Raw genomic sequence first — 12,085 nt, forward strand, 5'->3', positions numbered from 1 at the left:
TGCCTCGAGATGACTGGGTGTTGTGTCATCCTCATCATCAACATTCATCACCATTATGGTTGGAGGAAGGCAACGGCAAAGCACCTCCACTAGGACCTTGCCTAGTCAGCGGTGCGAGTCTCCTGCATCGTCCCCTATGCTCCTCGGAGTATGGGACCTCATCATCATCATCAAGACAGAACCATACTTCCATAATGCTACATTTCAAAGCAAATAGAGAAACAGAGGTAAGGGCAGTGAACTTGTTCTGTCCTACAACTGACCTGGTACACAGAGGAGACAAGGAGGAAATAAGTACCACCTCCCTTGTGCAATCCTAGCAACCTAAGAAACAGCAATTATGATTTGTTCCTGACTTGGACCTACTCTCAACTTAGACCAGGTGTAATAAATACTTTAATATTTTGGATAAACTGAAACAACTCAGTAATTTTCAGATGCTAAATGCAACAGTGTACACTACTACAATACACACATCATTTCTAAATATGGAAAATAAAAACTAATGACACCTAATTTTACCAAGCTGAAAAGTAGGTTCATCACACTCAATTGCTATCACTGTCATACATAACTGATTCTCCCGAGTCATCACTACTGCCAGACATGGAAGTACTGATATTAATTTCATATTCATATTTTTAACAAAATAATTACAGTTCCCATACTCCTCTTCAAATTGCTGTCCTTTACTGGGACTGCATCTCCAATTTGAAGCAGTGCCTACTGGAAATGGATTGATTGCAAGTCACTCTCAACCTTTGGCTGCAAGTTCTTTGGGATGTACAGATGCGGATCTAAAATAGACTGCAAAACTTACAAACGAAAATAACTTTCGCATTTCGTGTCACTGCCAAGTAACATAAGCTCAATGAAATTTGGTCCATACATAGTAAGATATGCTATAGTATAGAACAGAAGGTACAGAAAGAAATACATAATGAACAGAGATGACACTTTTATTCAGTGACAATAATTATACAGAAGTCTCTGTAATTTAAGATGGTCCCTTGGGCATTACAAACAGCAGGACACGGTTCTTAATAGGGCTTGTGGTCATCATGGACAGGATACAGACTCCGTAACATACACCCATGGTGGCCATAAGGTTGGTAAGGAGTTCTTGAGGTCTCCCTGAAACATCCCACACAGGCATGATGGAGTTTAAGTCAGGGGAATGGCCAGGCCAGCCCATTTGCTGAATATCCTCTCATTCTAAGAGCTCCTCTTGATGCCTCCCCACAACATAACATCTGGACATCCAAAACAATCATGTTCAACAACGTTCCTGGGTGCATTGTGTGTTCCCACCTCTCACCATATGAGGGTATATAATGCACTTAGGAATATTGTTGAACATGATAATTTATTGCAAGTTGGATTATTGTCCACCCAGGATCATCCAAGTAAAAGACTTCACTGCTGTATTATCTGATATATTTCATCTGCGGAATGAATGCCAGTGCATGATGCCCATTTTTTACGTTCTTCAGGATGCAACTAATGGTTTTAACCTTTTTAATACAAATTAGACCCTATTTGCAACTAATTTTTTGCAATATGGACACAAGGTTTCGCAAGTGTGGTATAACCTTCTCAACTATATGTGTGTCTTATTGCTTGTGTGTCATAACAATATGTGTCTGCAGTCTCTCTGTAAATCTCATTCTAACTGGAAGAGTAGGAAAAAACAGTATGATACAGAGCAATATCGTGAATTATACAGAACTGATCTTCAGTACAATAACATGAGTTATTCTCTACAGATGTGTTTAAAAATGATGTACTTTGCCATTTTTCAGATACAGCAGAAGCTCGATATAATGAGGTGTTAGATGTAACTTCAATACGTCAATAGTGAGCAGTGAAATGATAAATGATGCATGGGAAGTTTGGAATAGCACATAATGCAATGTTATACTGCGCTATTTATTCTACAGTATTTAAACTTAAAGGATATTACAAGTAAACTATTTAAGAAATTAATCAAATACAGCAATTTGATAAACTTCACTCAAACAATGAACAAACTATTGACATTACACTAGTACCAATTAAAATACTGTACTGTGGTATACAAAATGCACAATTATGTACAACACTATCTGCAAGCTACTGTATGGCCATTTCTCTACTGCTTAAAAAAAAGTTAGTTAACTACTTTTGGCAGATCACTTCACATACTTTATTTTTGTTTTATCTTCATAAGATGCAGCAACTGAATGTGGTTTGGCTTACTTTATCTCTCCATTCACTGAATCATTTTGTTTACATTATTCATTATTTCCATCTATGCATCCTTCTCCTTCATTCTTATCTTCAACTGCTTTATCACTCTCATTTTGTGCAGCTCTGATAATGTCTTTGTCATGTAAATGATAATACAGAAATGCTACATGCAGACTGTAAAAAGTTTTTGACACTGTGTTATATCCAAAGTCACATTAAACTGGACAGTAATACATCAGGCATTTACTGTAATTCATATCAATGATGTAGTTATTTTGATTGAACATCAGAACAATGTGTTGAGCATACCCTTTCTTATTGGTAGTTCTTGGCATCTCATTATACAGAACTTCAACTGGCTAACTGAGAAAAGAAGTTCCTGCATCTCTTTGTCAATGGCATCCCAGAAACTTTCTACCCTCCCACCCTCTCCCTCCCTCCATCTCCAAGGAAGAGCTACAGTTGTTTCAAGGATTTGCAGTCTTATAATGTTGTCCCTGTATAATTATGCTCCAATTATTACTCAACATCAGCTGCATTTGCTTGGCTATGCAGGTTGACCATGCTAGACCAGATGATTGTTTTCATGTAATGGATACAACTATGATTTGATAAGCAAATTTCATAATAGAAGTTTGAACTAGAATCTTTTTTGTTAAAGGATCGGTCATTGTTCCATTTCCAATTGAAAAGGCACATCACAGATGCACCGTCTACACAAAATGTGACAGAAAAATCAGCAAGAGGAAAGTAGCAGAGGTGACACACTGCTAATGAAACAGAGCTACTTAGTTAAAATACCACAAAAACATGCTTCCATTATGAATAAATATAATTTGCAGCTGTGGAAACATAAACTGTCATGGTCATTGTAGTGATCCCTGCCATTCTGGAAAGGCATCTCATGCACTTAAATACAGAACTCACGTATGTCATTTAGTAAAGATGTGCATGATCGCAATTAGTTTGTAAACATCCGACCACATACTATGGGAGAGCATTACTCAACAGGTGCAGAGTCTATCTGCTGGAGAGCATTTGTAATCTCGGTGAGCAAGTAGGAACGAGGGAGCTCTGGTACTATGGAAGACACCTGACATCAAGGAGGATGAATATTATGTATATGAGGATAATTGTTTTATGCTACTCACATATGTGTAATGAGATGTCTTTGATGCAGCTATGTTAATTGGATCTGGGAGTAGTAACTTCCCATGTAACATGTAACTGCTTATGAAAATTTGGGACAATATAAAGAGATAATTGGAACCAATCTACACTTTATGTAACTACAGAAGCAGTGTTTTGTTTTATAGCCACTTCACTTATAGCAATCTGCATGGAAGGAAGAAGTTCAAAGCCGAAGAAGACCAGGGCACAGCATAGCTGGACAGAGAGATAAATCACAAGAGTTGCAGGTTGAATCTCTACAAAAATCTAATAAGGGAGCATTAAGATGGTGGTGTCAGTGGTAGCTGCATGGAGTAATAGGTCTAGAACAGATGTTGCTCAAGCAGAAAAAACATCACCACACAAACTAAATACAGCAGTCATTAGCCATTTTATAACACTCCACATGGCGACTGTATGGTTATAAGTGAAAAGCGGTACATAAAAAAAAAAAATAAATAAAAAAACACTGTAAGGAAGAAATTTTGTGATAAATCAGCAAAGAGGAGATGCATTGCCAAGGACAACTGGGATTACAAACAACAACATCGATGTGCCTGGGCTAAGTGCATCCATCTCATCATCATCATCAGTTATCTGCTATATTAGCAGGTCCTTTGCCTCCCCATTTTCTGCGATCCATTGCTTCCTTCTTGAGGCATCCATCTAAACCGACAAAACACGCAGCCATAGGTGACCTGCCAAGAGCCAGCACACAGCCAGCAATGCCTGGCCAGCATGCAATTGTAGATGACTGACCCATCGCCAGAGTGCAGTCTACACCAGTGTAACACCAGTATGCAGTCTACACCACTGCAACACTAGCACACAGCCTACACAACTGTGACGTCAGCATGCTCTCTAAACCACTGTATCATCATGACGCAATTGTCGACGACCAAACCATCACCAGCAAACAGTACGACTATGGTGAGCTACACCAGTATTTCATTTCAAAATTGTTTTTGTGACTGTAGTGCAGTGAATCGGTAATATATGAGAATTTGCTTATGCTGGTGATAATGAGGAAAATGTCAACAGAAGTTAGTATGGAAATGTTATTACAAAAACTGGAAGACGTACAGAGACGGCCAAATGAATAGCTTTCCTAGTAAGAGAACACTCTAATGAAAAATTTTTCAAGATAGATAATTGATTTGTAAAAGTAATGGACAGTCATGGTAAATGTCAAGAAACATTTGCGGAACTATGTCAAGGCTTAGGAAATCAGATTAAAGACACACATGAGCAAGTAATGGAAAAACAAAACAGACTGCGACAAGAATCACAAACTCAGATTAAAGACACTCATGAAGCATTAGAGGTGCATTCAGGACATCAGGTAAATCAAAGACTTAGTGTGTTAAGAGAAGAAACACACACTGAAGTCTTGAAAGAATGTGACTTGGTTCTGGAAGAGATACATGAACATATTAAAGATTTGCATATGGACGTAGACAGTTTACATATCTTTGCAGAAACAGAATGTAAGTTGTTAAAAGATTAGATGACAGATGCGCAAACATGCATAGAAATTTTACAACAGAGAAGCAACAAAGGGGATTCCATATATTCACACATGGCACATTCAGGTTTCAATGAAAAATTACAAACACTGTTAGTTCAGAAATTTCAGGAGACTTCATGCACTTTAGAAAATGGGCAGCTTTCCAGTGAGGAAGTCACAAACACAACCACTGAGTTTAAAAGACTATGGGGCAAATTGGCAAAAACTAGAAGGGAATTAACAGAAAGTCAAGTTAAAGGTAAATCTTTTGATGCAACAAAACTATTAGAGATATTACAAGTGGGAAGTGGAATAAACTTCTACTAGCGGTTTTAAATCTTAACCTCAGCATTTCACAGCACACAAGCAGCAGACATACTCTTGCCAAGATGCTAAGTGTTAGCACTGTGGCAAGCAAGGTCACATCCAAGCTGTCAATTTGCAAAAACACACAAGTCCAACATGCATTTTGCACATTCTCAAAAATTTCAGTCAATTGAAGTCAATGCACTTTTTCCAAGCCATGTTGTGACTCTAGCGTTAAACCATGCAAACCAAGAGCAACAGTGAAGAAATCACACACATCCTCTGTTCAGAGTCAGGTAAACGAATTGTTCGTTGCTCTGCAGATTGCCAATTGCAAAGTATGCATGCAGTTGGACATTGGTGTCAGTGATTTTGTTCAACAGAAGAACTTACGAACTGTTGGACAAGCCTAAGTTAAGCAAGACACACGCACCTCTTCTTGGTTACAGTGGACATGATATTCCTTTGCTAGGTATTTGCAGCTTGCCTACCACTTTTCATACTGTTACAAAAACAATGTCATTTACAGTGTTGTGCTCACATGACAAGGAAAATATTTTTGGCACGGATTCACTTTATTCGTTTGGTTTGCAAATTTAGGACAATGTTCTCTCTGTGAACTCTTTCATGCCTATGAACAGTGTAGCTCAACTTTGCGATCAATTTAGTGGTCTTTATAAAGACCTAGGCAAAGCCATAATTTTGAGGGTATGAAAGATAATGCGTAACTTTAGTTTCGCTGAACATGGCCAGACCCCCCCATGAACCATGGACCTTGCCGTTGGTGGCAAGGCTTGCGTGCCTCAACGATACAGATAGCCGTACTGTAGGTGCAACCACAACGGAGGGGTATCTGTTGAGAGGCCAGACAAACGTGTGGTTCCTGTAGAGGGGCGACAGCCTTTTCAGTAGTTGGAGGGGCAACAGTCTGGATGATTGACTGATCTGGCCTTGTAACACCAACCAAAACGGCCTTACTGTTGTGCTACTGCAAACGGCTGAAAGCTAAGGGAAACTGCAGCCATCATTTTTCCCGAAGGCATGCAGCTTTACTGTATGATTAAATGATGATGGCGTCCTCTTGGGTAAAATATTCCAGAGGTAAAACAGTCCCCCATTCGGATCTCCGGGTGGGGAATACTCAAGAGGACGTCGTTATCAGAGGAAAGAAAACTGGCGTTCTACAGATTGGAGCGTGGAATTCAGATCCCTTAATCGGGCAGGTAGGTTAGAAAATTTAAAAAGGGAAATGGATAGGTTAAAGTTAGATACAGTGGGAATTAGTGAAGTTCGGTGGCAGGAGGAACAAGACTTTTGGTCAGGTGAAAACAGGGTAATAAATACAAAATCAAATAGGGGTAATGCAGGAGTAGCTTTAATAATGAATAGGAAATTAGGAGTGCGGGTAAGCTACTACAAACAGCACAGTGAATGCATTATTGTGGCCAAGATAGACACGAAGCCGATGCCTACCACAGTAGTACAAGTTTATATGCCAACTAGCTCTGCAGTAGATGAAGAAATTGGTGAAATGTAAGATGAGATAAAAGAATTTATTCAGGTAGTGAAGGGAGACGAAAATTTAATAGTCATGAATGACTGGAATTCGACAGTAGGAAAACGAAGAGAAGGAAACATAGTAGATGAATATGGATTGGGGCTAAGAAATGAAAGAGCAAGCTGCCTGGTAGAAATGAAAGAGCAAGCCGCCTGGTAGAATTTTGCACAGAGCACAACTTAATCATAGCTAACACTTAGTTCAAGAATCATGAAAGAAGGTTGTATGCATGGAAGAACCATGGAGATACTAGAAGGTTTCAGATAGATTGTATAATGGTAAGACAGAGATTTAGGAACCAGGTTTTAAATTGTAAGACATTTCCAGGGGCAGATGTGGACTCTGACCACAATCTATTGGTTATGAACTGTAGATTACAACTGAAGAAACTACAAAAAGGTGGGAATTTAAGGAGATGGAACCTGGATAAACTGACTAAACCAGTGGTTGTACAGAGTTTCAGGGAGAGCACAAGGGAACAATTGACAGGAATGGGGGAAAGAAATACAGTAGAAGAAGAATGGGTAGCTTGGAGAGATGAAATAGTGAAGGTAGCAGAGGATCAAGTAGGTAAAAAGACGAGGGCTAGTAGAAATCCATGGGTAACAGAAGAGATAATGAATTTAATTGATGAAAGGAGAAAATACAAAAATGCAGTGAATGAAGCAGGCAAAAAGGAATACAAACGTCTCAAAAATGAGATTGACAGGAAGTGCAAAATGGCTAAGCAGGGGTGGCTAGAGGACAAATGTAAAGATGTAGAGGCATGTATCACTAGGGGTAAGATAGATACTGCCTACAGGAAAATTAAAGAGACCTTTGGAGAAAAGAGAACCACTTGCATGAATATCTAGAGCTCAGATGGAAACCCAGTTCTAAGCAAAGAAGGGAAATCAGAAAGGTGGAAGGAGTATATAGAGGGTCTATACAGGGGCAATGTTCTTGACGACAATATTATGGAAATGGAAGAGGATGTAGATGAAGATGAAATGGGAGATATAGTACTGTGTGTAGAGTTCGACAGAGCACTGAAAGACCTGAGTCAAAACAAGGCCCCGGGAGTAGACAACATTAAATTAGAACTACTGATAGCCTTGGGAGAGCCAGTCCTGACAAAACTCTACCATCTGGTGAGCAAGATGTATGAGACAGGCGAAATTCCCTCAGACTTCAAGAAGAATATAATAATTCCAATCCCAAAGAAAGCAGGTGTTGACAGATGTGAAAATTACCGAACTATCAGTTTAATAAGTACAGCTGCAAAATACTAACGCGAATTCTTTACAGACGAATGGAAAAACTGGTAGAAGCTGACCTCGGGGAAGATCAGTTTGGATTCCGTAGAAATGTTGGAACACATGAGGCAATAGATTAAGGAAAGGCAAACCTACATTTCTAGCATATGTAGACTTAGAGAAAGCTTTTGACAATGTTGACTGGAATACTCTCTTTCAAACTCTGAAGTTGGCAGGGGTAAAATACAGGGAGCGAAAGGCTATTTACTATTTGTACAGAAAGCAGATGGCAGTTATAAAGAGTCGATGGACATGAAAGGGAAGCAGTGGTTGGGAAGGGAGTGAGACAGGGTTGTAGCCTCTCCCCGATGCTATTCAATCTGTATATTGAGCAAGCAGTAAAGGAAACAAAAGAAAAATTCGGAGTAGGTATTAAAATCCATGCAGAAGAAATAAAAACTATGAGGTTTGCCGATGACATTGTAATTCTGTCAGAGACAGCAAATGACTTGGAAGAGCAGTTGAACGGAATGGACAGTGTCTTGTAAGGAGGGTATAAGATGAACATCAACAAAAGCGAAACGAGGATAATGGAATGTAGTCGAATTAAGTCGGGTGATGCTGAGGGAATTAGTGTGGGAAATGAGACACTTAAAGCAGTAAAGGAGTTTTGCTATTTGGGGAGCAAAATAACTGATGATCGTCAAAGTAGAGAGGATACAAAATGTAGACTGGCAATGGCAAGGAAAGCGTTTCTGAAGAAGAGAAATTTGTTAACATCAAGTATTGATTTAAGTGTCAGGAAGTCATTTCTGAAAGTATTTGTATAGAGTGTAGCCATGTATGGAAGTGATACATGGACGATAAATAGTTTAGGCAAGAAGAGAATAGAAGTGTGGGAAATGAGACACTTAAAGCAGTAAAGGAGTTTTGCTATTTGGGGAGCAAAATAACTGATGATCGTTGAAGTAGAGAGGATACAAAATGTAGACTGGCAATGGCAAGGAAAGCGTTTCTGAAGAAGAGAAATTTGTTAACATCAAGTATTGATTTAAGTGTCAGGAAGTCATTTCTGAAAGTATTTGTATAGAGTGTAGCCATGTATGGAAGTGAAACATGGACGATAAATAGTTTAGGCAAGAAGAGAATAGAAGCTTTTGAAATGTGGTGCTACAGAAGAATGTTGAAGATTAGATGGGTAGATCACATAACTAATGAGGAGGTATTGAATCGGATTGGGGAGAAGAGGGGTTTGTGGCACAACTTGACTAGAAGAAGGGATCGGTTGGTACGACATGTTCTGAGGCATCAAGGGATCACCAATTTAGTACTGGAGGGCAGTGTGGAGGATAAAAATCGTAGAGGGAGACCAAGAGATGAATACACTAAGCAGATCCAGAAGGATGTAGGCTGCAGTAGGTGTACTGGGAGATGAAGAAGCTTGCACAGGATAGAGTAGCATGGAGAGCTGCATCAAACTAGTATCAGGACTGAAGACCACAACAACAACAACATGGCCAGTTTCTCACACTTCCTGAGATTAGGAGGCACAAGAACTCTTATCTTGGCAGGACAATGGTGTGATTTTCCTTGTGGCAGCCACAGCTTCAGTTGCTGAATTCTCCGCAGCTGTCAGCTCATCTTCCATAGAGTTCGAAACGAGAACAAGGTGTGAGCCAAAAAATGTTGGGATGCTCCTTTTATGTCTTACAGAGTCCCACCAAGCTGCAGAATCAGTTTTGCTTGTGTGAGCTGTGTGATCTTGCCATGGGTTTTTCCTTTACAGATTCAGTGTCAAGGAGGACCCCGCAGCCTCAGGCACCTTCACATCCTGCAGTCTCATGCCACCAGTGCCATACGGGGAGACAATGGCCGCTGACACACTGCCACTGCTGTTGCAGTCACCACAGTCCCAGTTGCAAGAGATTGCCCCCTTCACCCTACCACCTTCCAGTAAGCCTCCACGGACGCTCCACGCACTGTTGCACCTTCATCAATGTGAGAAGATTTGCTGTCCCTGGGTATGGGTGTGCACCCTATGGCTAGGTTTCTGGCCAATGTTTCTGGGCATTACCAAGATGAATGATGGGAGAGCTTGTATCACCTGCAGTATTGATACCACACCAGGGGTAGAGTGCATCCTGATGTTGGCAGAAAATCACGTTACAGTCTCGCCAACCCATAGCTGGCTCGATGTCACACCACCTACTGCAAATGCATGAAGCGCCACCACCAAGCTGGCAAAAGAGGAGACTGCAACAAGGCCGGCCCACTCAACTATGAGCAGAATCAGCTTAAGCTTCACCAGTTTATAGCAGTATTTCTGTGATTGTAAATGTGTATGACAGCTAGGCTCTGATTAAAGACTCTCTCTTGGACTTGTTGTTCAAGTTAAGTTATTGTACCACCGATATTACGAGTGCTGCTAATCATTTCTGCTATCTGTCAGAGCACCCACCTATTCCTCAGCACCCATCTCTGGTGAATCCAACATGCTGTTAGTCAGCAGTTGATCACTGCTACGAATATTAAACTACAGAGGAGCTACAACATTGTTCTATGATAACCTGTTCTGCAAGATAAGCCACAGTCACTGGTGATAGACATAATGGTTGATGTTCAGATTACATGCTATGCAAATCAGAGGTGATCATAATTTCTACCCAACGCTACCCCCTACTGGCATAACACGTACTCGGCCCGTATGATGACGACAAAAACAATCTGGCAATGTTTGTTCTCCCACAGAGTAACCTTTCCTTATACACAAAACTACTTTGTGACAGAGGACTGAATGTAAATCATCTGCAAATTCAGGCACATAGTACATTTCATGCCAATTTGATGTTTGCTGACTGTAATGACCAGCAGTGTATTTTCCTTGTGGAAACTTCAATTACTTGACAAAATGTTATAAATAGGAATAATTTTTATAGTGCGGTGGGTAAGAATTGTAGAGGGCGAGCAAGGGATGAATACAGAAAGCAGATTCAGAAAGATGTGGGCTGCAGCAGTTATTCAGAAATGAATATGCTTGCACAGGATAGAATAACATGGAATGCTGCATCAAACCAGACCACAACAACAATAGTGTCGCAAAAGCTTTACTTGTTCTGGTCTTTTTAATGTCATTTCTAATTGTTTTATTACGAAAGTTACTTTCAAATAATGACAAGAGTTTATCTTGAAATACATTACAGTCAATATTGATATCTTGTTCTTTATAAATTTCAGGCCCACCTGTGACATTGAACTATTTCAATTCTAAGGGACTATTACAAATGATTCACTCTTCTTCAAAGCCGTGTATTTTTCTAAGCATTTCATGTTCAAATATGGTTGATGCATGGCTTTAACCATAAACCATCAAGTTTGAATTTTACACTCTACAAATGTTCTACAAGTGCCCCTCTGGTCACACGACATACGTCCAAGTGATAGTCGGGTTCATTCCATATCTTATGTAGCAACCTCCTGTCAATGGTCATTACAATATCATTGATACATTCTCTGAGCTGGTCCAATATTATCGGCAATGGGGGTAAATAGACACAGTCTTTAATATACCCCCAAAGGAAAAATTCAGAAGGCATTAGGTCAAATGACCTGCGGGGTCCCCAATCCAGCAATGCTGAAGTTCATCATTTAGGTAGTAATGAACACCAACGTTCCAATGAGGGTGTACCTCTTCTTGCAGGAAAATGAAATTCTCAGAATCAGCAGTCAGTTTTGGAAACAAACCATAACTGCAACACTTCACAGTAAGAGGTACCTGTCACATTCTTCTCACAGAAGAAAAAGAATCCACACAGCGTCACCTGTGACAACACACAGAAAATATTAACCTTAGGTGAATATCACCCATTTGCCACAATTTCATGAGGATTTTCATTGCCCCATACTCTCACAATGTGGTAATCAATCTTTCGAGATAAATGGAAGGTCTCACATATTCCATCACACAAAAATTCTTTTCTTGCTTTGTCGCCATTTTGGCACTCTTCATGCCAGTTGATGGACACAGTGCAAACTCAGCAAGTTTATGGTTCTATTCATGCATCAATCATATTGGTAGATGTA

The 12,085-nt window shown here is 39.9% G+C and overlaps 1 protein-coding gene across 2 annotated transcripts in view; it reads right to left on the minus strand.

Moving 5' to 3' along the window:
* LOC126176861 (WD repeat-containing protein 19) overlaps positions 1 to 12,085 on the minus strand; it is a 355,977-nt gene that overhangs the window by 43,485 nt on the left and 300,407 nt on the right. The window lies entirely within an intron of this gene.

This window comes from Schistocerca cancellata, chromosome 3 (assembly GCF_023864275.1).
Source record: "Schistocerca cancellata isolate TAMUIC-IGC-003103 chromosome 3, iqSchCanc2.1, whole genome shotgun sequence".
Taxonomy (NCBI): domain Eukaryota; kingdom Metazoa; phylum Arthropoda; class Insecta; order Orthoptera; family Acrididae; genus Schistocerca; species Schistocerca cancellata.